Raw genomic sequence first — 24,368 nt, forward strand, 5'->3', positions numbered from 1 at the left:
AGGGTCATCAGGGGCCTGCAGTAGAAGAGGAAAGGTAATTATGAAGCCAAAAGTCTGTTTTTTTTTTTAATCATGAAGTAGTCTGAAGGCAATGTCCCAAATTTCAAGTAATGACAGAATATTCCCCTGGAGTAAGCTTCTACCAGGATGACCACTATGGAAAATACCTCTTATCCAAGGTCTATATTATAATAGATGTTTTTAAAAACCAGTCACATTTCTTTATAATGACTGCTCCTATATGATAAATCTATCTTTGGTTGGAAACCAAAACCATTTGCTTGAGTGAAATGGAACTTCTCTCTCAGTTCACTAAGTATGCCTTTCACTGTGGGATAATCATTAATTTTGCGACTAACTTAATTTTTTGATCAAGAATATTTATTGGAATTAGCACTCTGGTGACAGCTCAGAGGTATAGTAGAAAGTAGGGTAGTAATCCCATATTCAATCTAATTTCTCCTAAATCCATGCCTCAGTGGTTTTATGAGAAATGTAAGGCCCTGTCTTCTCATTATCTTGGAACAAATATGTGGAAAAGTGGTTTAGTCTCAAGGTAGTTTAAAAATCCAGGCAGTGTTGAATTCACTTTGAATGTTCACAGATACCTGGTGGTAAAATGTATATGGAATTAATCAGATAAAAAATGGCTAACTTTATAAAACAAAATAATGATTTCATATTTGCCATTAGTCTCTTATTGGATCCTTAGCCCCTTGTCATTCATTTATCAAAGATTCTATCCACAGAACTAGATTCAGTTTAATTACCCTTCATCCAAGAAATTTTGCCCATTTCCGCAGGTCTCCTTCTATCTGTTAGGCCTTAATGCCTCCACCAGGATGATACCTAGACACTGGACAGTTGGAAGTCTTTAAGGTGCTTATGTTTCCATCATACTTAATATGGTTAAGACATGTGCACTTGAGAGCCAGTATATCATATTAACATATTGCCTATTGGAAAAATATTTTGCTGCCTAATTTAGTGTTTCACATAATATAAGAATGTTTTAGTGTACTTAATAGAAAACATGTATATAGTTACACATAACTTTGGTTGTTGGGAAAATGGAATTGCTGGAATAGCACTTAAATAAAAAGAATAGTTGTGACCTACTTAGAAAAATTAATTATGAAAGAAAAAATAATGGATTATAGTTGCAGATAATGGTTTTGGGGACGCTGTTGGTTGAAATCCATCCTGAGGCTTATTTATAATTGGCACAATTAGAGTTTTCGAGAATTCAGCAGCTTTGATTTATTTACAGCAGTTCATATAGGATTAAGTTATGGGAGAGGTGGGGATGGAGACGAGTAGGGGATTCATTTATTGCTTTATATTTAAGTTCTACAGAATTTTATTTTTTTTAAATTTCTAAACTTTATTTCTTTTAATTTATATCTTTTACATCATTGTGTATTTCCCATAAAATTCCCACCACCAGTTCACCCATGAACCTTCACCATAGTCCCTTGTGCTCTTCTCTCCCCTGTTTCAGTCCCTTTTCCTCCCTCTCCCTTGCAGAGTGTCTCTTATTTATGGTTATCTGCTAGTTTGTTATTATTATTATTGTTATTGTTATTATTTTAGATGAATATTGGGAGGGGAGAGTTGTGTTCAGGAAAACAGCACCAGGTGCTTTAACTGAGAGAATTTATACATTTGGGGGGTTTATATCAATAAAACTTATATTAGGTCAAATAACAAAAATTAAAATCACTTTGCCCTTAAAGCTAGTTCATTTTCTTTGTTGGTTATAAACTAAGTTACCATGATTTGCATTTCACTTGGAATATTTATGTATTCATTAGGTGTTTATTGAATTCCTACTGTGTGTCAGGAACCCGTTCTAGGCACTTGGGATCCGTTAGTAAAAATGCCAGTAAATTATGTAGCACATTAGAAGTTGATAAATGTGTGATTCATTTATGCATGATTCATGAAGAATGAGTTGGAATTCATAAAAATTAAAAAAAATTTCTCCTCTTTGAAAACATTATAAAGAGAATAAAAAGGCAAGCCACAGACTGTAAAAAAATATTCACAAAGAACCTACTCAATGAATTACTTGTATCTAGAAAATAAAAAGAATTTTCACAACTCAAAACTGCAAGGAGACAGTGTGTATGACTTGGTCGCTCCTGCATTCACAATATGTCTAGCTTAATAACTAATTGTCATTGAGAAAAGAAATGTTGTTATAGAAGAGGAGAAGTTAGAGATGGAGAAGACGGGAAACTCAAATTCTGAGAAACAGTTCTGTCAGCTCATAATTTTGTCTCAGAGTAGCCCTCTGTCCTTAGATGACTTTCAGACAGAGAGGTCCTTTGATATTATATGTGCGTATGGCTTCACACCTTTAGAGATGATACCTCAACTGTGACCCTGGAAAACACAAAGAAAGAAGTCATAAGCAGCTAATGCTTGAGAGAAGAATGGGTGTTAGGGAAAGAAAACTAAGCTGAAAATAAAAAGGCAGAAATTCCAATCTTAACATTGGTGTGCAATCACTTTAGGACTAACTTCTTAGCGCCTAGATTCTGACCTGTAAAGAGTTATTCTGTCCACCTTGCCTTATCCCAAAATCTTGTTTGAGAGTCAAAGGAGAGAATGCATGTAAGTGTTGAATCCCTACAAAAAAAGTTAAGGCTTTGTTATGAAAGGGTTTACAAAATCCGATAAGGGCAACCTTATTTAACCTTTGCAGGAGTAAAAGTTGATGTTCTTAGGGTCTTTCCTTTATTTTGAACAGTCTGTATTTTGTTTTTACTCCCACTGCTTTGATTTGTACCTTCATATGTATGACCACCACATTTTTTAATAAAAGATTTATTTATTTATACAAGAACTGGGGTACAGGCCAGATGCGCAGGAGGGTGAGAGGATTCACCAGAGACAGAGCGGGGAACAGAACAGGCAGACTGACGAAATACACTGCTGAGGAGAGCAGCGGGCAAGACAGAAGAGGTCTCCTTGCCATGTGGGTTTCTTCGAGGCCGGCAGGGATCGAACTGGCACTACAGAGGCTGCAGAGAGCTTCACAGCGCTGTGCTCAACCGCCTGCGCCACCAGGGAGTTCCCATCATCACATTTTTATCTCCAATTCAGCCTTCTCTATTCTTGAATGATCCATTGATACCTCAAATACAATGTATCTGGGACTAAATTCACAATCTTCCCCACCTCCCCAAACATGCTTTTTTCTCCAGCATCGCTATATAATTGCTTGCATTAGAATTTGGCGTTATCCTCACTTGCTCCACATCCCTTACAGTCCCACATTCATTTGATCTCCTGGTTCTTTCAATTTTCCTTCTCATCATGTCTTAAATCTGTTTATTCCTCTCCACACTAAAGCCACTCTAGTCTATAGTACCATTTTATCTCACTAATCTTAATGCTAATTTCCTAATCTTAATGCTAATTTTAGATCCTTACTCCTGTTTCCTCTTCTACCCTGATTCATATTACTCTCCCCCAGCTTTCCATGTTCTAGTCATACTGAGCTTCTTTTTGTGTCTTCAGTGCACCATGCACAGGTTCATGTTTGGTCTCTGCATATGTCCTTTTGTTAGGAATACCTCTCCATTCTTCCCTTCTTCCTCTTCAGCTCATCTACACAGAAATAATGTAGCAAGTCTTACCTGCAAATTTATTTTCTCTGGGATGTCTTTCTTAAATCCCCAACCAATTAGAATCATCTTATATTGTACTCCAATAATTTATGCTTTTATTTCTATTGATTGTTTTGCCTAAATCTCCTTTAAAATAGGGGATGGTATATCCCACTCAAGATTGTATTGCTAGTGTCTAAAACAATGCTTGTTACTGATTATGCAATTTTTTAAAAAGATTTATTTATTTATTTATACAAGCACTGGGTAAAGTCAGAGGCGCGGGAGGGTGAGAGAATTCTCCAGAGCCAGAGGGGAGAGCAGAGCAGGCAGACTGATGAAGTACACTGTTGAGGGGAGCAGTGGGCGGTAGGAGAGGTCTGCGCGCCATGTGGGACCCTTGCCCAGTGGCCAGGGATTGAACTGGCGCTGCAGAGGCTGTGGGCAGCTTTGCAGCCCAGTGCTCAACCGCTGCACCACCGGGGAGGCCCTGATTATGCATTTAATTAAAATTTGACAAGTGAATGAATGAGTGAATGAATAAATAAGTTATAACAGCCACAGATAATGTTACAGCTAATCTATTCTGTTTTCACTTTACACTTTTATTTTTGTAATAGTTGCCCAGTTTGTTCCCAGAAAAATAAAAAAATAATTCTTGATAATTTATTTCACTTTCGTTGAATGTATTTTGAATAGCTCTCACTAGAATCTTAATTTTCTAGCATTAATGAGTTATTCCAGAATATGAAACACCTGAAATGCATTATTCCTACATATTTTCCTCTTTAAAAATTATTATTAGAGTTCCTTTTTATTTATTTTTGTCTGCCTAAATTATCAGGAATAACTGAAGGTATCCATGATGGATGAGTTTGACAAGTTTGTCCTAGAGATTATTAAACCGTTGTCAATTTTCTTGACTAACATTTGGAAAAATTCTATTATCACAGCCTTTCCCTCTATATCAGGCTGTCTTAAGCTAAAGCTAGATGCAAATATTTTCCAGCAATATTCTGGCATATTTGTCTATAAGAAACCAGGGAGGTTCATAGAGATGAGACACGGTTCCACTGACAACTGAGGAGGTTGCTTAAAATGACACGAATAGTCAGTTTGAAATAAAGGTTCGTTGAAACATTTGGTATTGCACAACTAGTTTCCACATTAATCAATCCCTTATGCTCAAATTAATACCTTGCTAAAATGTTGATTCTCAAGAAAAACAACAGTTTTTAACTTTTATAGATATGCAGCACACATTTGAATTTATTATTAACAGGTTAATCAAGTATTGAATGTTGAGCAGAATAATATTCTTCTGTTGGAATGCTCACAGTGAGAAATTTCACATATATTCATAGTCCAAAGAGATACTACAATAAGGACTGACCACCACTTTACTAATGAGAGATATAGAATAACTTACTTCTTTAGTATTATACAGTTTACATAGAGAAAGCGCAGGCTTAACTCTGAATCTGTCTTACTCAAATGTTATTTCTGCTCCAATCCATTACCTCTCTGTTAAAAAGCTACTTATTCTGGGTATATTAGTTTTCTAAGGTTGCCATAATAAATTACAACACACTTGACAGATTAAAACTACAGAAACATTCTCTTGTAGGAAGCCAGAAATCTGAAATCAATGTGTCTGCAGGGTCCTTTTCCCTTCTAAGGTTTTAGGAGAGAATCCTTCCTTGTTCTTTCAGCTTTTGGTGCTTCAGAGCTTTCCTTGACTTATGGCTATGCAACATCTTTCTGTGCCTCCATCTCTACATGATCTTTGTTGTGTCTTTTTCTCCTCCTCTGTCTCTACTGTCCCACCAATATGGATATAAATGTGATATTTATAAATTATGAGTTTATGCTGATTCCACATCAGGAGTAGAGTAGAATAGTGTGTGTCACTCTCACTGATACAACAAGAATATTTTCTTATAAGGATGCTGCTCATGCTTTGGAGTGGTTTTATTAAATCTGTGACCCATTCTGCCTATTTGGTTGCAAATAGAGATATTAATAAGTAGGTTGGAAGACATCTGTTTTGTTTTGTTTTTCCCTTATGCCATCCTCAAATCTATCTATCATGTAGTTTATTGTGGTGCATTGTCTATGAACTTCCCCAACGACTTAATTTTTGCTGCCTTTAAAGGCAAGCATTCTTTAAAATATGGAACAGTGTTATATTTTCTTTTTATTTATTTATTTATTTATTTATTTATTTATTTATTTATTTTTTAAATATTAAATTTTATTTTTATATTCCCCCATACAATTGCAAATGCCCCATTCTAACCCAAATCCTTCCCCTCCCGCCCCCCACCCCCCAAAAAGTGTCTCTGGTTCATAGTTTTTTGTTGATTTTGATTTTCACTTTCTTATATTCATTTTCCTGGTCCCTTGTTTAAGTTTTCTAGATTCCTGCTATGAGTGAGACCATCCGGTATTTTTCTTTTTCTTTTTGGCTTATTTCGCTGAGCATGATCCCTTCCAGTGCCATCCATGTTGCTGCAAATTGCATGTGTTTATCTTTTTTGAATGCTGAGTAATATTCCATGGTATATATGTACCACATCTTCTTGATCCAGTCATCTATTTTTGGGCATTTGGGTTGTTTCCAAAGCTTAGCTATTGTAAACAGTGCTGCTATAAACATAGGAGTGCAGGTGCTCTTTGGAATTGATGTTTCTGTGTCCTTTGGGTAAATACCTAAGAGTGGAATTGCTGGATCATATGGAAGCTCTATGTTTAGTAGGTCCAGAAATCTCCACACAGCTCTCCATAGTGGTTGGACCAGTTTGCACTCCCACCAACAGTGCACAAGAGTTCCTTTTTCTCCACACCCTCGCCAACATTTGTTGTTGCTAGTTTTTTTAATATGTGCCATTCTCACTGGTGTGAGATGGTATCTCATGGTAGTTTTGATTTGCATTTCCCTGATTACAAGTGATGTTGAACATTTTTTCATATGTCTGTTGGCCATTTGCATTTCCTCTTCAGAGAAGTTTCTTTTTAGCTCTTCTGCCCATTTTTTGACTGGATTATTTTTTTGTTGTTGCTGAGTCTCATCAGCTCTTTGCAGATTTTTGTGATCAGTCCTTTATCATTAGTGTTGGGTGCAAAAATGTTCTCCCAGTTGGTGGGGTTTCTCTTTGTTTTTGTTATTGTCTCTTTTGCTGTGCAGAAGCTCTTTAATTTGATGTAGTCCCAGCTGTTTATCTTTGCCTTCACTATCACTGCTTTGGGTGATGTGTCTGTAAAGATGTCTTTGATGTGCAAATCCCGTAGTGTTTCGCCTATATTTCCTTCTATGTATTTTATGGTTTCAGGTCTTATGTCTAGTTCTTTAATCCATTTTGAGTTGATTTTTGTGTATGGTGTGAGGTAGTGGTCAAGCTTCATTCTTTTGCATGTAGCGACCCAGTTTTCCCAGCACCATTTATTGAACAAACTTTCTTTGCTCCAATGCATAGTCTTTGCTCCTTTGTCAAAGATTAGTTGACCATAAATCTGTGGGTTTATTTCTGGATTTTCTATTCGATTCCATTGGTCTGTATGTCTGTTCTTGTTCCAATACCATGCAGTTTTGATGATTATGGCTTTGTAGTATAGTTTGAAGTCTGGGAGTGTGATGCCTCCATTTCCATCTTTTTTTTCAGTAGAGCTTTGGCTATTCGGGGTTTTTGGTGATTCCATATGAATTTCATCAATAATTGTTCTATTTCTTTGAAGAATGCCATTGAGATTTTGATTGGAATAGCATTGAATCTGTATATTGCTTTTGGTAGGATGGCCATTTTAATAATGTTTATTCTTCCAATCCATGAGCAGGGGATGTCTTTCCATTTCTTTGTGTCTTCTTCTATTTCTTTTAACAGTGTTTTATAGTTTTCTTTGTATAGGTCCTTTACCTCTTTTGTTAGATTTATTCCCAAATATTTGATTTTTTTTGTTTCGATAATAAAAGGGGTGGTTTTTTTAATTTCTTCTTCTTCAGATTTATTGTTTGTGTATAGGAAGGCTACTGACTTTTGCTTGTTGATTTTGTATCCTGCCACTTTACTGAATTGATTGATGAGTTGAATTAGTTTTTCTGTGGAGATTTTGGGGTTCTCTATGTATATTATCATATCATCTGCAAATAGTGATAGTTTGACTTCTTCTTTTCCTATTTGGATTCCTTGGATGTCTTTCTCTTGTCTTATTGCTCTGGCTAGGACTTCCAGTATTATATTGAAAAGCAGTGGTGAGAGTGGACATCCTTGCCTTGTTCCAGATCTTAATGGAATTGCTTTCAGCTTTTCACCATTGAGAATGATACTGGCTGTTGGCTTGTCATAGATGGCCTTTATGATGTTGAGGTATGTTCTTTGTATCCCAAGAATTTCAAGGGCTTTTATCATGAATGGGTGTTGCACTTTGTCGAAAGCTTTCTCAGCATCTATTGATATTATCATATGGTTTTATATTTCTTTTTGTTGATGTGTTGGATAACGTTGATTGATTTTCGGATGTTAAACCATCCTTGTGCCCCTGGAATGAATCCAACTTGGTCGTGGTGAATTATCTTATGGATACATTGTTGGATTCTGATAGCTAAAATTTTATTGAGGATTTTTGCATCAGTGTTCATTAGGGAGATTGGCCTATAGTTTTCCTTTTTTGTGTTGTCCTTATTCGGTTTTGGTATTAGTGTAATATTGGCTTCATAGAACGTGTTTGGTATTGTCCCTTCCTTCTCAATTTTTTGGAAGAGTTTGTGAAGGATAGGCACTAATTCGTCTCTGAATGTTTGGTAGAATTCATTTGTAAATCCATCAGGTCCTGGGCTTTTGTTTTTGGGGAGGTTTTTAATTACCATTTCAATTTCGCTGCTTGTAATTGGTCTGTTTAGGTGTTCTATTTCTTCTTTATCTAGCTTTGGGTGATTGTAGAGTTGTAGGAATTTGTCCATCTCCTCTAGATTGTTGAACTTGTTTCCATATAACTGTTCATAGTAGTTACTGATTATTCTTTTGATTTCTGCTGTGTCCGTTGTGATTTCTCCTCTTTCATTTATGATTCTGTGTATTTGTGCTTTCTCCCTTTTTTCCTTTGTGAGCCTGGCTAGGGTTTGTCTATTTTATTGATTTTTTCAAAGAACCAGCTCTTGGTTTCATTGATCTTTTGGATTGTTTTTTAGTTTCAATTTCATTTATTTCTGCTTTGGTTTTTATTATTTCTTTTCTTCTACTGGTTCTGGGTTTTTTTGTTGTTCTTTTTCTAGATCTTTGAGCTTCGAGATTAGGTTGTTTCTTTGAGTTCTTTCTTGTTTTTTGATGTGAGCTTCTATTGCTATATATTTTCCTCTTATTACTGCTTTTGCTGCATCCCATACATTTAGGATATTGGTGTCCTCCTTGTCATTCAATTCAAAGAATTTTTTAATTTCTTCTTTGATCTCCTCGTTAGTCCAGTGGTCTTCCAGTAGTGTGGCTTTTAATCTCCATGAGGTAGGATAGTTCCTTGCCTTCTTTTATGATTTATTTCTAGTTTGATGCCTTTGTGGTCAGAAAAGATGGTTGGTATGATTTCAATCTTGGTGTATCTGTTGATGTTTGTCTTGTGCCCCAGTATGTGATCGATCCTGGAGAATGATCCGTGTGTGCTTGAGAAAAATGTGTACTCCGTTTTTTTTGGGTTTAGTGTTCTATAGATGTCTGTTAAGCCCAAATGCTCTAGGTCCTTATTTAGAGCTTTAGTTTCTTTACTTATTTTTTTGTCTTGTTGATCTATCCATTGTTGATAGTGGTGTGTTGAAGTCTCCCACTACATATGTGTTTTCTCTGATGTCTGTTTTCAGAGAGGACAACAGTTGTCTGATATATTTTGGTGCTCTTTCGTTTGGTGAGTATATGTTAATGAGTGTTATTTCTTCTTGAAGTATTGTCCCCTTAATCATAATGTAGTGACCATTGGGGTCTCTTTTTATTTTTTTGAGTTTGAAGTCTGTTTTATCTGATATAAGTATAGCTGTTCCTGCTTTCTTTTTTGGCCCATTTGCTTGTAGGATTGTTTTCCATCCTTTGACTTTGAGCCTATTTTTATCTTTTGTAGCTAAATGTGTTTCCTGGAGACAGCAAAAGGTTGGGTTTTGTTTCTTAATCCAGGCTGCAACTCTGTGTCTTTTTATTGAAGAGTTTAGTCCATTTACATTTAGAGTTAATATTGATATGTTAGCATCTGTATTTGCCATTATGTTTGTCTTTCCTTTGATTTTATTTATTTATTCTTTTAATAACTTTTTTTTTTTTTTTTGGTCTTCTTTCGTTGTTATTCGTCCCTCTGAGGTTCTGGCTTTAGGATTCCTTGTAGTATTTTTGGAGTGGGGGTTTAGTCGCAATGAAATTCCGGAGTTTCTCTTTGTCTGGGAAGGTCCATATTCTTTCTTCATGGAGGAAAGAGAGCTTTGCGGGATAGAGTATTCTTGGTTGGCATCTGTTTTCTTGGAGTCTGTTGACTATGTCCCTCCACTCTCTCCTTGCCCGTAGTGTTTCTTCAGAGAAGTCTGATGTCAGCCTGATTGGTTTTCCTTTGAATGTTATCTGTTTCTTCCCTCTTGTCAGCTTCATTATTTTTTCCTTGTCCTGGATTCTTGGGAGCTTTACTATTATGTGTCTTGCTGTGTTTTTCCTTTCGTCGTGGAAGTTTGGTGTTCTTCTTGCTTCTTGTATATCAATTTTCAGCTCCTTCTTCTCATTTGGGAAGTTCTCTTCAATTATATCCATGAATATTTTCTCTGTTCCTACATCTCTCTCCTCTCCTTCTGGAATTCCTATAACTCTTATATTTCCTTTCCTCATGGAGTCAGATAGTTCCCGAAGTCTTTCTTCATTCTTTTTCCTTCGTACTTCTCTTTCCTTTTCTGTTTTGGTTCTTTTTATTTCTGTGTCTTCAAGATTACTTATTCGTTCTTCCATTTCATCTATTCTGCTTTCATTGCTTTTCCCAGAGTTCTTTAGTTCCTCCATTAATTCTTTGATCTCCTGCATTTCTCTTACTTTCCTCTTTAGGGACTCAATTTCCTTCTTCTGATCTATCACTTTTTTAATCATGGCAATTTTAAATTCTCTTTCTGGAAGGCTCAGAAGTTCTTCCAAGTTGCTGTCGTTGCAATCTGGGGAGTGGTTTTCTTTTTGTGGTGTGCTTCTTTCCTGAGGAGTTTTTAGGTTGCGTGTGGTTCTTCTACTCCCTACTGTCTGTTTTCTAATTTGTCGTATGCGTTGGGACACTGTGTTGCTCGGACTGACTGACATCTTGGGTGAACTTCTCCGCTCCCCTCTGGCTCTTCCAGGAGCCATCTCTGTCTTCTGGGGGAGCTTTCTGCTGGTTTTAGGCAGTTTTTACTGAAGAAGTGTCCCTGTTCTCAAATGGCGAAGCGGGATGCAGTCCCTGCGCCTCTGGTTTCAGGCACACTCTTCTGCGCACCCGGTCTGCCCCGGACGTGGGTGCCTGCTCCCTCTGTGGGCTCAGACTGCTGGTCGGAAGGGGCCTGGCGTGGGATAACTTCCCGGCTGGCCACTGGGTCCTCCAGAAACCTTCTGCCCTTTTCAAGCAGTCTTAAGAAATGTCCTGTTTTATAGGGTGTTAGTGACTTTTTTTTTCCTGGTCGCTAGGTGGCGCCAGAGATCTCTCCTATTGTCCTTGGGGGGCTGTTTTTCGCCTCCCCCCACCCCGTGGGACAGAGAACAGAGCGGGAATGGTAGGGTACACCTCAACAGCTTTGGGGTGCTGTGTCTGCCTTGTGCCCCACCGTCGTGGAGAAACCACGCCCCGAATTTTCGTGCCCCGGGTCTCAGTTCAAAGCCCTCAGTTCCAGGACGCGGGCTGTAGCCCAGTTCAGTGGCGCGGGAATGGCGCCTTTTGCACCGCTCCCATGCCTGGGCGCCTGGTTCCTGCTCACTCAGGGAGGGACCTTCACCTCAGTGAGGACCTCCGCGCATCTCCCCGCAAGCCTAGGTCGTCTCCCCGCAAGCCTAGGTCGCAGGCGCGGGGACCTGGGCAGCCGCGATCCCGGTCTGCACTTGCTTTTCAAGCTCCCCGAGTGCGCCACTTTCCCGCGCCAGCTTACCGGCAGCCCGGGCTGTGTGCGCGTCTCCCGGGGTCTTTGTTCTTCTCTAATGGCGCCCGGAGCCGTTCGCTCACCGCCGCGGCGGATCCTGCAGGGTTCGCCTCAGCTCCCGTTCACGGGGTGTGGTGGCTGCAATAGTTCCTTTCCACTCACAGTCCCGCTTGCTGCCTCGTTTGTTTTTTGTTGGCCGTTTTGGTTTGTTGTTTCCTCCTCTCTGCCGGTCGGAGAGTGCCGCCTCTGTGGGCGGGGGAGGGGAGCAGGGTTCTGCGCTTCCCTCCCTTCTGGTCCTCTTTTATGGCCACTTTCTTCTTCGGGCAGTTCGCTGGCGTCACCCGTTTATCTTCCGTGTCCCAGTTCTCACTGGGACCTGCCGCTTTTCCTCCCTATTCACTTTTTTTAATGGGAGATCTTACTCGCAGTGTCTCCTCGCCGCCATGTTGCTCCGCCCCCTCACAGTGTTATATTTTCTGACCCTATTTGTATCTTCCCAAACTTGAAGCCTGTCCTGCACTATCAGTATTCTAGGATTTCATAAATGATTCTGTGCTTATCCACTTCATAACTTCCACAACACCATTGTGCATTAGATCAGGGTTTAGTGCCCTTCCTTTATCTTTTTAGAAACTTTAACCCTAAGTCATACTGTAGAAACTCCAATTCCAAAGTTGCATACATCTCTCTCCATATAAACTTTAGTGAATTACAAAGACTAGAAGTGTATTAAGCACATTCAAAAACATAATTTCACATAAAAATAGGAAAGCTTTCTAACCTAATGAGTCCCAATATTTTATTGCTTTTTTTGAGTACAGGTTCATATTAAGCTAATATCATTAATAAACAGTTCAAACTAATTAGTAGATTCTGTTTTTGAGTTGTATCTGATATCTCAAACACTATCATCTTAAAAATAAAATTTGTTATTTTCTCCCAAAATGCTTCTATTTTCACTACAAATGATAGCTAAATTTAGCCAGTGCCTTTGATTTGTGAAACCCTATATTAAACATTCTAAATGAATTTAATCTTCAACATGACGCAAATACTTTTTTATATTTTACAGATGAAGAAACTGAGACAACCTGATTTTCCTACTGGTTATCTCTTTGGTTTGAATGACTTAGCTGTCACTACTTAGACTTTGTTTACCACTTTCTTTTCTTTGTCACTGGCAAATTGTCAAATTAAGACAGGTTTCACCATTAATGCATAGGAGATCCACTTTTTATTTATTTGTTTACTACATTACAGAAATTGTTCTGCATACTAAGAGTACAGTTTGCATTATGATTGTGGTAGACAGCTCTTGATGCTCAATGGTTTTTACCTCCTATATTTCACATTCTTCTATAGTTCCCTCTCTTATAGTATTGACTGGATCTAGTAACTCACTTCTTAAAAAGGACAAAAATGACTTCCCAGTTTAAGTTCAAAAAGACTGTGACTATCATCTTGAGTGCCTCTCTCATTCTTGGGTGGCTCTCACTGGGGAAAGTTAAATAACTTGTTGTGAGCAGCCATGTGGAGAAACCCACTTAGCAAGGGATCAAGGTCTTCCAACAACCAAGTTAATAAATTTGGAACTGAATCACCAGTCTGGTTGAGACTTCAGATGAAACATCAACCCTAACTGACAGTTTTATCACAGTCTCATGATAGATTTCCCTAGAGGCACCTAGCTGTGCAGTATCTAGATTCCTAACACAGAGAAACTGTGAGATAATAGATGCCTGTGTTTTTTAAGATCCTAAATTTGGGAATAACTTGTAATAGGTAACTAATAAAGCAATACTGTTAATAACTCCACTGTCATGGCACTTAACTTTGATACAGAGTTAATTGCACACACACACACACACACACACACAAATAAACACATTTAGATAGGCATACACCGGATATAATTGAGAAAGGGATTAGAGAATCATTTTAAGAGGAAATAGAGCAGGGTAATGTTAATTGGGGATGCTTTGGATGCCATGACCAATGAAAGAAATACCTGTTGCTAAGGTAATGCTGCAACTAAGAATAATGGGGAATCAACCATGTGAAGATGCAAAGACAGAACAGTACAATTAGAGAAAACAGCTAGAGTAGGGTTAGTAGGAATAGGCTTGACTTGTTCGAGGTACAGAACATGCCATTAAGGCAGTGAATAAGGGAAGAGTGGGGCCAAGATGAGATCAGAGAGGTAAGCAGGAACAGATCATGAAGGGACTTGTTAATCATGGTTTTGAACTTGAATTTCATTCTTGTTGCAACATATATACATTGTGAACTTTATACAAAGGAATAATATGATCTGCCTTGCATTTAAGGCCAATTTGGCTTCTGTTTAGAAAATGTATTGTAAGACACAAGAATGGAAGCAGAGAAATCAGATAAGAAATAATCATGATTTGGGTTGTAGTAACAGAGATGGTGAGAAATGATTGAGTTTGGAATGTACTTTTGGCATTGAGCTCATGGGAATTATTAATGTACTAGATATATTGGGTGAGGCAAAGGCATTGTCAGGCTCCTAATACTTGGCCTGATAAACTAGAGGGATGATGGAAGCTTTCACTGAGACAGGGGAAGTGTAGTTGTGCTGTAAAGTGCAGTTGGCCATAAAGGTGATGGCATGGATCCCATGAACTCATGTGTTTTGTTTTTTGGTATGTTTTGTTAGTCGTAGCATATACGTCTAATAATAGAAGTCCTCATTAATTTATCCTCTATGCTTTACATAAGTTTCTAGCTCTAGAAAACCACCTCTAACAGCCCAAAGTATCTTGTTTCTTCTGGGTTTTATTTTTTAATCTTTGATAGAATTTTTTCAAAGGCTATTTGAATGCTTAAATAGCATACATTGACTCCATTCTTTCAGTATAGTGAGTTAATCAGATAAAATTTCTCTTACAAAGTATTATAAAATCCACCGAGGGAAAAAATCAGTATGATATTTTGGTTGCAATTTACTATAACAAATATGAAATACACGGTAACCTTTGCTCTCTCCTTGATTCAGACTTTGTTATAGCTTCTTCTAATCATGCCTTTCTTTATTCATTAGTAATTCATTCATGCCACCTTACTCACCTTAAAAGTTTGTAGTAAAGTCTGCTTTACTATAAGTCCTATAAGTGCAATGGGGAATTTGAGTGGATTATTGTTTTCCTCACTCTACAAATTCTATAGTGAGAATAATTATGATTACATAGATGCATTTGTCCCATAAGACAAAGTGATCAGAAAACTGCAGACAAAATGCTAATAATACCAACAGGGTTTTGTAATGAGAGAGTGAACAACTGTCAAATTCAATGTCTTCAGGAATTTAGAAAAAAGAAAAGAAAAGCTAAATGTCATGTAGGCTAGTTGAACACCAGTGCCCTGCATGATTAGTTAGCAAAAATGTCCTGAAGTATCTATCTGCTGCCACATACAGAATGATTCTTTAAGCCACTGGTTAATTTAAAAATTGACTCTCAGATGCTAAAATAACTCAGTGGAATAGACTTGATCTGCTAGTTCTGAGCCAATATATTATAACTGCTATTCATTGTGAGATACTAGTATGAACTGGTATATTACAAAGTTAAATTGTATTGTATAGTACACTGTATTGTTTCATCAGATTTTGATATCCTCACTTTAAATAATTCATGGGAAGAAATGATCACTTCATAATGCCACAAACTCACAGCAGGCAAAACTAATTTTACACAATATGAAAACAGATTTTATTTATTTAAAAGGAATATTAAAAAAACACAACAACAACTTTTTTGACACCAGCTGCTGAGAAATAAATAGAATACTTTATGACAAAAAATATCTAAATCTATAAAAGCTGTTCCTGGGAGACCAAGTTGAGAAATGTAAAGATATGTTTAAATGCCCTGGTCAATGTCATAAGGCTTATTTTAAGAGAAAGAACCCTCCCATCTTGCTCACTCCCTGGGGGGATAAAATGGTACTGGGAGAAAATTAGGTTTACAAAATCCTTCCTGATACCTACAATACCTACAACATAATGGCAAATAGTGGCAAGCAACCTTTAGGTATCACTCCAACACCACCCCCACCCCTTAATCCAAATAACATCTATAAGTTAAAGAGTGACTAGTTTTCTTAAATACAACTAAAAATCATTGCTTAGCTTTGTCCAAACTAGGCCTACACTGGAAATGGAAAATAATATTTTGAATTGACCACAATTTTCCTTTCATGTGGGAAGGAGAAATAAGGTGAAATATAATGGGACTATGTCATTTGGGAGAGTTTATTAGATGGACATTTCTATAAAAATATCACATTTTTAAAATATAAATAGTAAGATATTGAACCCTATGTTCAATTGGATAATGACTCTTATCTGACTCATTCAGATGCTGGCTTTAGAGGAAGAGTAGGACCCAGGTCATGGGTGGGTCTGGATAAAATCTCAGGGGCTTGAGGATCCAAGCATCAGGGTGGGGGTTCTCTTCCAAAGCTTCAGGAAGAGAAAAAGGCCCTGGAGAGGGCCAGGCCCTGGACTGAAGGAACTAAGAGATGGACAAAAGAGAAAGAAAACAGTCATGTCTAAAAGAATCAGATATTTTATCACCAAAGTAATGAAAACATATTCTGTTGGTAATATAAATGTTGTTTATCAAATTTTTACTTTTAAAAATGTTTAACTTAAAAATGCTTGCTGACTGTGGGAATGTAAATCTGAGGCTGAGAGACTGACTCACCAGCAGAAGTTTATTATTATCTCTGATAACAGCTGAATTCCAGTCTTCTTTGTGTACTGTAAAATGGGTCAGATTTGTATATCAATGGCGTCATAGGCACTGTTGGAAGAACTAGTCACTGGTTTTGTTAGAAGTTTTCTTCTTGAGGAGGTTATAAATCTGGAGTTAGAATTTGTTTTAGATTTTAAAGGTTTGCAAATTTGGAAGGACTCAAATTTGGTCAAATTTAACTGAAATTCAAAGTATTTTTCAATGTGGCTTAAATTTTAAATGTTCAGAAGATGTTATCAAACTCTTTAATCCGATGGTCTTTTTAGTAGCATCTGTATTTTCTAGGGTCAATAGTATATTCAGAGGTAATACATTTCCTTTATCCTTAGTGTGTCATGCAGCCTGGAATGTACAAACGGACTTAACTTCATTTGTTAAATTTTTGACTTTATGCAGCTCATTTTAAGCTTTCTGTGTCTTATTATTTATTTGAAATCTGTTTGTAAGATGGGATTAACAATATCTCTCTATATTATTTTCTTACCACTCAGTTGAAATAATAGGAAAGTTCTTAAGGAAGCTTAAAAAATGTGTTATGAACATTAAATAGGATTCAGTACTTTTAATGAATATTATCTAAATTCTGTTCCTCAAAAATAGCACTGTTTCATTTTAAGGGATGACTTTGTACATATGTAATGTAATATATATAAAATTGATTTCCTTTCTGCTGAACATTTTGCTATAACACAACCAGAGTTATCATACAAACATTAATGAAAACAAAGCTGGCATATAGCAATGTTGGTATCAATTTGAGTAATATTGTAATGATTTTTTTTTAGTTAGTCATTATGTATGGGCCAGACTATTTTTTTATGTATAGAAAGAAATAAAAACAGATATCCAAAATTTCAGATTTAATTTCTTTGATTTTTTAAAAACTCTGCCTTCCAGAATATAAAGCTCATAGCTTTTTACCAAAATTTATCTTCCATGAGCAAAGACTATCTTTCCAGTTCTTTGGGTCTTCTATTTCTTTTAGGTGCCTTGTCAGTACAGTAGGTAGTGCGTTGGTCTCATAATGCACTTTTATTTGTAGAAAAATGCATTGTGATTAGTTAAACAATGTTAAAGATTTTGTCATCAATAATTGTGGTTTTCTTTTTCTTTTGACCCTTTGTGAAATTTGTAGAACAGACTATGACACTCTTTGAAGACAATAAGTTTGACAATGGTACCAGTCACCATGCCTTCATTCTATCTAGAGATAAATAATGTCATATGAATAGTACTGGCACATTCATCCATAATAATATTGGCTCAATATTATATATATTTTTCAGAATGAAGTGATTTTTTGATTGGGAAGTAGTAATCCAGGCTGGGTACACTTTTATGGAAAGAACATTTTATGATTTTTCTACCAACTTGGCATTCCATCCAAAACTTAGAATTTGTGTTTATTCAAAAGTCTTCTCTGGTATTCAGCAAAATGGCTTAGGCCAGTGGGGCAGTGAGAGGGCAAGATTCTCCTGACCAGGAAGAAGGCTTGGGGTTATCACCACAAATGCAGCACTAAATTCCTTTCTATGCAGTTATAACATCTTTCATTTTCCAGTAGACCTGTCTATAGAATCTAAGAGGCTTATTCTCTTTCATGGAAATAATGCTGTTAAACTGCTTCAGATTGCAATAGATTTCTACAATGGTCAGATAAAAAGTTAGCATTTTAATGCTAGTCTTCAAACATAATTAGTAAATTTAAACATGGCCTGGGGGAATAGGATCCTAGGATCCTAGAATAAAATGATGTTATTTTAGAGGAAAACATGTAGTCCTATTTCTCTGTACAATAGATGAGATAAAGTGACTAGTTCAAGATCTCTAAGTGGGCAGTGTGGAAGAACTGGGACTTGAAGATTATCTGATCGCCAGTAAAGTAGGTTTTTTTCGCAGTAGAACTTTACTTCTTTACATCAGAACAATAAAATCAATCTCACACGATGATATAGGCTGCTTTTTTCCTGGCCGCTTCATGTTTGTCCACTCCTTTATCATCAATGATAATGGCAAAAACTTACAGCTCTTACAACCTTAGAAGCCAGACCCTAATTGCTTTGCTTCCATTTTTCTCTTTTACATCTCTGTAATAGCCTTATGAAATAGGTGCTATTGCTATTCACATTCATAGTTGCGGGAGGAAACTGAAGCTTGGAATGATTAAGTAAATCCACCAAGGAAACAGATCCATTAAGTGGCAAAGCTTTGATTTGAATCCAGGTAGTGTGGATTCTAGAGCTTGTGCCCTTAATCTTTATACTATGCAGACTCTCTAGCATTTGTTAATTACATACCTGCTTAGAAATGGAATGGATAAGTTCTCAGTACCCCAGGAGAGCCTAGTTTCAAGAAAGAATAAATTTATGTGAAAAATAGACATAGCCATTATATAAAACAAAACACTGGGAGGACTGGAGAATTTCACCTAGAAAAGAGAATACTAATAGGTATGGGGAAGTAGAATTGTAGTTGTTTTCAACGACTCATAGAGCGAAGCCAAGATCTATGAGTAAGAATTATAAGGAGATAAATTTGGGCTTTAACTGAACAAGCGGCAATCAGAAAGGGAAGCCTTATGGTGAGTTCCCTGTCCCTGTGTGGACAGGTTGCATGACTATTCCCTGTTGCTATTGATAGGACTGCTGCAGTGGGATAGTACCTCAGAATACAACTACACTCAGTTAGGTGAGAGCTACCTGAAACATTTCATCTGAAACAGTATTTTACAGTGTGTAAGAGCTCTAGACAGATCTGGCTTTGAATCTTGGCACCATCATTATTGGCCATGTGAATTTAGTCCAGTTACTTATCGCTGATTTCTCTGAATCCCAATTTTTTTTCATATATAATTATGGTAACTGTATTAATGTAGATTTTTGGTGAGATAATAAATAATATTACGTAAAATGCTTAGCAATGTGCCAGGCACATATTACATGCTCAGAAGATTTTTTTTCAAGGGTGAGAGATTTATTATTATTTTTTAAAAAATGAACTACAGTGCTAATAACTCTTTCATATGGAGAAGGAAGCTTGGCTTAGCAGGTACTAAGTAGCAGTACTTTATGCCCCCTGATCTGTGATTGTTTTTGGATAAGGGACTATGTGAAAAGTACTTATAAAAGAAGTTCTGTAAATCAACTTATTTAAAATGCAGTAGAGCAGCTTATGATTTAAAAGCATCCTGTGGTGAATCCTTTTATAATGTGAATAATCACCCCCTAATTTATCTGTTTGGTAAGTTCAGAATTTGGATTATTGCTTCTTCTTAAAGCTAAGAGTACACCTGCACTCTTATTCCCACAAGGTAGACAGTATTTTCATGCTGAGTTGACTTTCAAGGAAATATAGGGTGCCTCTTGGATTCAGGATGGTATTGGGTGGTTAGCTGCTGAAACATACAAGGTTGCTGTAGTCAGTGAGAACATTAAGTGTACTTTGTGATGAATGCATTTTTAATGAGCATGCAAGTTCATCAAGGTCATTTGACTATCGCACATAGGAATGTTGCTTAAATTGTAGAGTTAAATACTTAAGGGCAATTTTCCTTAAATCTTTTCTCGTTATCTGAAATTTCAGGGGAAGTCATCATAAAACTATAACATGATACATAAACCCTTCAGGAATAACCAGATGTCATTGGAAAGTTGTGCAGAAGAAAGAACAGTGAGTTAAAACCTCTGGTTAAAACCTACCTGTACTAACTTAATGGCATGGGATAGGATGCCACTTATTTTTTTCTGCATCTCACTGACCTAGTTGTAAAATAATCAGATTAGACTTAGATCTTGTATGTAACTTCTAGGTAAAATTTTTGATTCATAAAATGAGGTAAAACCATTTTATTTCCTTATTTCCAATAAAAAGAATAGAACAGGAAATCATAAAAGAGCACATGTGAATAGTTAAGAGATTTTCTTATTCACAATCAACAATACTTGTCACTCTGCTTCAGCTTGAACTCTTTTGCAAATGTGAAGATTTATAAGATATTTTATTTTGATATAGAAATTAATATGAACCTAGACATACTTAAACCAAATAGGTCTTTTTCTCCCATCAGTCAGCAAACATTGACCTGTGTTTGGAGAGACTTGAATGTATTTGAGAGTAAATGACCTCGCCCACAAATTAATTACATCTAAAGCTAAATAATTTTTTATTGTATCTTTTCATTGATATCCTTTATTTTCACAGTATCCATGGGAAGTTTGCTAATTCTTTATAGAGCATTTTAAGCTTATTTATGACGAACTTGCTTGAAGTACACTTTGAATATATGCTGGTGACTCTGTCCTCTGGAAGTTGAATGAGGGAATTACCTTCACCCAATGCCCATACTTAAACTCTCTCAAAGAGGACCCCTTAAGAGCCCACATGAGTGCTTTTTAACAGTTGTAAATCCACTATGAATTTTTCCCCGTTTAATACTGGTTGCAATCCATGTATCATATTGAAAGCAGTAGGAATCTGTAAATGATACTGGCTTATCTTTTATCAAGTGAGAATTTAAATTGTATTTTTATACAGATTTATACATTATAAATGACTGCTGCTCAACCCTGAATTTCTTATTTGTCAAAAGCTTCAAGCTGATTTTTGTGAGAAACTGGTAAAATTAATTTAATTAAATTTCAAATTTAACCAAATTGGAAATGCAGACAAAGCCTTAGTCTCTTACAATCATCTCCACAATTATCCTGTCAACACTATAGATAAAAAGCATCAAGACTGCAAGCATAGGTGATAAGGCCATCACAATGTCAGGACTAACAACTAGGCTATAGGGTTCAGAAGAATCTTTACATTGTGTGAGTGAAGAAGAATTCTACTTAGGCTTTCATTCTGATTCTTAGGAAAAATACTGCTATGCTTAGTTATGTACCACCACAATTTTTCAATGTATAGAGAAAACGCCTACTTAGTCTTCCTAAAAAATAAAAAACGAGCATTAAAAAGTTAATCATACAATAAAACAATTTCCATATTCTAGTTTTTCTGAAGAATGTAGTAAAATCAGGAGATCTGGAGATTAGTTATCATTAGAAATAATTAGAATAAGTCATTTAATATAGATTTAACAAAGGTGACATCATAGCGAAAAAAATCTAACATATGGAGTAGAGATTAAGATTTAATTGTCTGTCATCTTATCAGGAACATAGTGAGAAATCTCTTTATGTAACAAGGCATTAAGAAATATTTGTTTAGAGATAAATTTTTTTATTTCATTATAAATATGAATAATAAATATATAAATAATAGCTTGAGATTGACAACCTCCATAGTCCCTATAGAATAATGAAAATCCTTTTGGTAAAATATGAAGTCAAAGTCTATTATAATATTGATATATGTTTGCAAAAATATATTGGCAAAAATACCTTCATCAGATTACACCATTTAATTTTGACTTGATATCTCAGGAAGTTTCTATAGTTAGAAATTAGAATATACACTTCTGTAGACCTCTAAGATACCTTTTGGGTCTTAAATTTGTGAATTCGGCAAGTAAACTACCAATAGAAAAAGGCAGTTACAAAGGAAAATAAGAGCCATGCCCAATTTCTGCTTGAGATACCTTTACATCTATATTGAAATACTGGATATGGGTTCCATGATGGATTCTAAGTTATGCTAAAACAGAATATATTTTCTAAGTGATGCTTGATTTTCTTACTGGAGAAATGACAACTCATGAAAGCCCAAGAGCACCCTCTAGTGAAACTTCTGGGGTAGGCCTTAAGGGGCTAGCTCTTGACCCCTTTGCTCCCTTTCAAATGACCTTTGAATACCCAAAATTTAGAAGATGGATTCTAGTATTCAGTTTTATCTTCATACAATTTCCATATCACAAAGAAATGGTATGCTTGTCAAGGATTTCTAATGGTAGAAATGCTTAAACCTAGGGGTTACTATTCCATGGCTCCCTTGATTTTTGTTTGTTTGTTTTGTTTTTACTTCAATACCAGCCTGTCCCATATGTCATCTACTATTATAACTAACCCTGTGTGGGAGGCTCTATTCAGTGTTACTGAATTAAAATACTCCTGCTCTCCTTCTATCTTTCTCTTGTCTCTTACTCTTAGCTTAGGTACACTATATCCAAGAACTTGTTTAGTACTTGAAAAGCTTAGAGGTCAAGCATAGCAGACTGAGAGTTAAGTGGAAGACAAAAATTACAGAAGAAATCAAGAAGATTAAATTCTTATATTTGTGTACTTGTGAGTGTTTATATTTTATATATCTGATTAGTGCAAGAATTTATTTTCACTTAAGTTTTGAGCATAAATGAAAATGACATACCCTACAATGTTCAGGATAGCAACTTAGAACTGCATTTAGAAAGATGATTATAAAACAGGCCCAATCTTTTTTGTAAATTAGTCAAAGCTGTGAGTATAATACTATGCATTTAGATTACTAACTGTTATATAATATGTGAAACAAGATAAATCATTACTTGACTTTATAGGTAGCTTGCTATAGAATGTTCTTATTGGATGAAAGCTTTGAACCCGAATCCTCCTGTTTAAAAAAAAAAAAAGGTGTTTCTAAATGTTAAGTAACTTGCCCAAGATGATACAATTTGATAGGAAAGGCATCAAGACTATAATATAGATCCCTTGTGCCAATTCTAGTGTTCATTATGCTATAAGAATCAACTTATTTGAAAGCTGGGAATGTAATTTCAAACAATGGTATTTTCATTGGTTATTGGGTTTTCACTTTCTTATAATTTATGGATATGTCTTCACACTTATATTGAGAATAAAGTGTGTACCTTCTAACTCCATTTCTTTTCTATCTCTAGTTTCATGTATTGAAGAATAAGTCCATTAGGAAAGTGCAAAAACATAATCATTTGATAAGTCATATTTTTCTTAAAACACTTGCCATACTGTATTAACTTTGCACATTGGAAAAAAATGGAGGATTAATATTCTAGAATTACTGATAACCATCCCAATGATTTTGTCTTTCAAAGTCATATCTGTCTTCTAATAGTACTTGTTTCCCTGTATTGATAGAAGGATTTCATGAGTGAATGCAAATAAAGCATATAGAGCAAAGTCTCCATTCATTAAGTGCAGTATCTATATTGTGTTATGCCTAATTTTAATGAAAGAAGAAAATGACATTTTTAGGATTATCCAGTAGAGGTCAGAGCTATGAACTCTGTTAATTCTTTTTCAGGATTATCTTCTGATTTCTTGAAAATAAAAACAAACAAAAAAATCCCAAGGTCTTGCCAAGTTGTTGTTTTTAATTGATTGATTATGTAAGAAGTTGCCACTTGTCAAGGCAGATCACATAATAGTTCAGTAGAAGTTTATAAATCTTTCATTTCTCAATTCATTAGTATAGTCTTAGTCTTGGTTTTAACCTTAATCTTACCACATGTGACCTTAATTTTTAACCTTTTATTCATACTATTGATGATATTTAATAGGTGAGGCAGTTGTATATGACAACTCAAGGCACAATTATATAACTTCAATTTTGTTGGAAAGTTAATAATTAATGATAGTTTTGTTGCGTGTTCCTTGCCAATTTTGCTTTTGTTCAGCACACAATGTTGGTATTTAGAATCATAAACCCAGCAAATATTAGAACTTGCGGGGACCGTAGATATCAACACATCCAATTCCTTCACCCTAAAGATGGAGAGACTGATACTCAGACCGGGAAGTAACTGGCTGAGTTTTATTCTACATACTGATTGAGTTTCAGTGACAGAAGATAATATTTCCTTACTTTTCTAAAAACAATTGAATCTGGAGAAACAATTGTTTAATTTTACAGATGTCCTGAACTAATAGATTGAGAATATAAATCAATGTCATCTACTAGTAGCCAATA

The 24,368-nt window shown here is 35.9% G+C and overlaps 1 protein-coding gene across 31 annotated transcripts in view; it reads left to right on the plus strand.

The window, feature by feature from the left end:
• The window catches only part of ZBTB20 (zinc finger and BTB domain containing 20), a 775,686-nt gene that overhangs the window by 240,284 nt on the left and 511,034 nt on the right, over window positions 1-24,368 (plus strand). For 28 of the 31 annotated variants that reach the window (XR_008553867.1, XR_008553868.1, XR_008553869.1 and 25 more), the window contains one exon: window positions 20,085-20,171. The exons of the other annotated variants lie outside the window; for them this stretch is intronic. The gene's annotated coding sequence lies outside the window, so the exon portion shown is untranslated. The remainder of the gene's footprint in view (window positions 1-20,084; window positions 20,172-24,368) is intronic. 31 annotated transcript variants of the gene reach the window in all.

This window comes from Talpa occidentalis, unplaced genomic scaffold (assembly GCF_014898055.3).
Source record: "Talpa occidentalis isolate TD23 unplaced genomic scaffold, MPIMG_talOcc4v2.1 talOcc4.4, whole genome shotgun sequence".
Taxonomy (NCBI): Eukaryota; Metazoa; Chordata; class Mammalia; order Eulipotyphla; family Talpidae; genus Talpa; species Talpa occidentalis.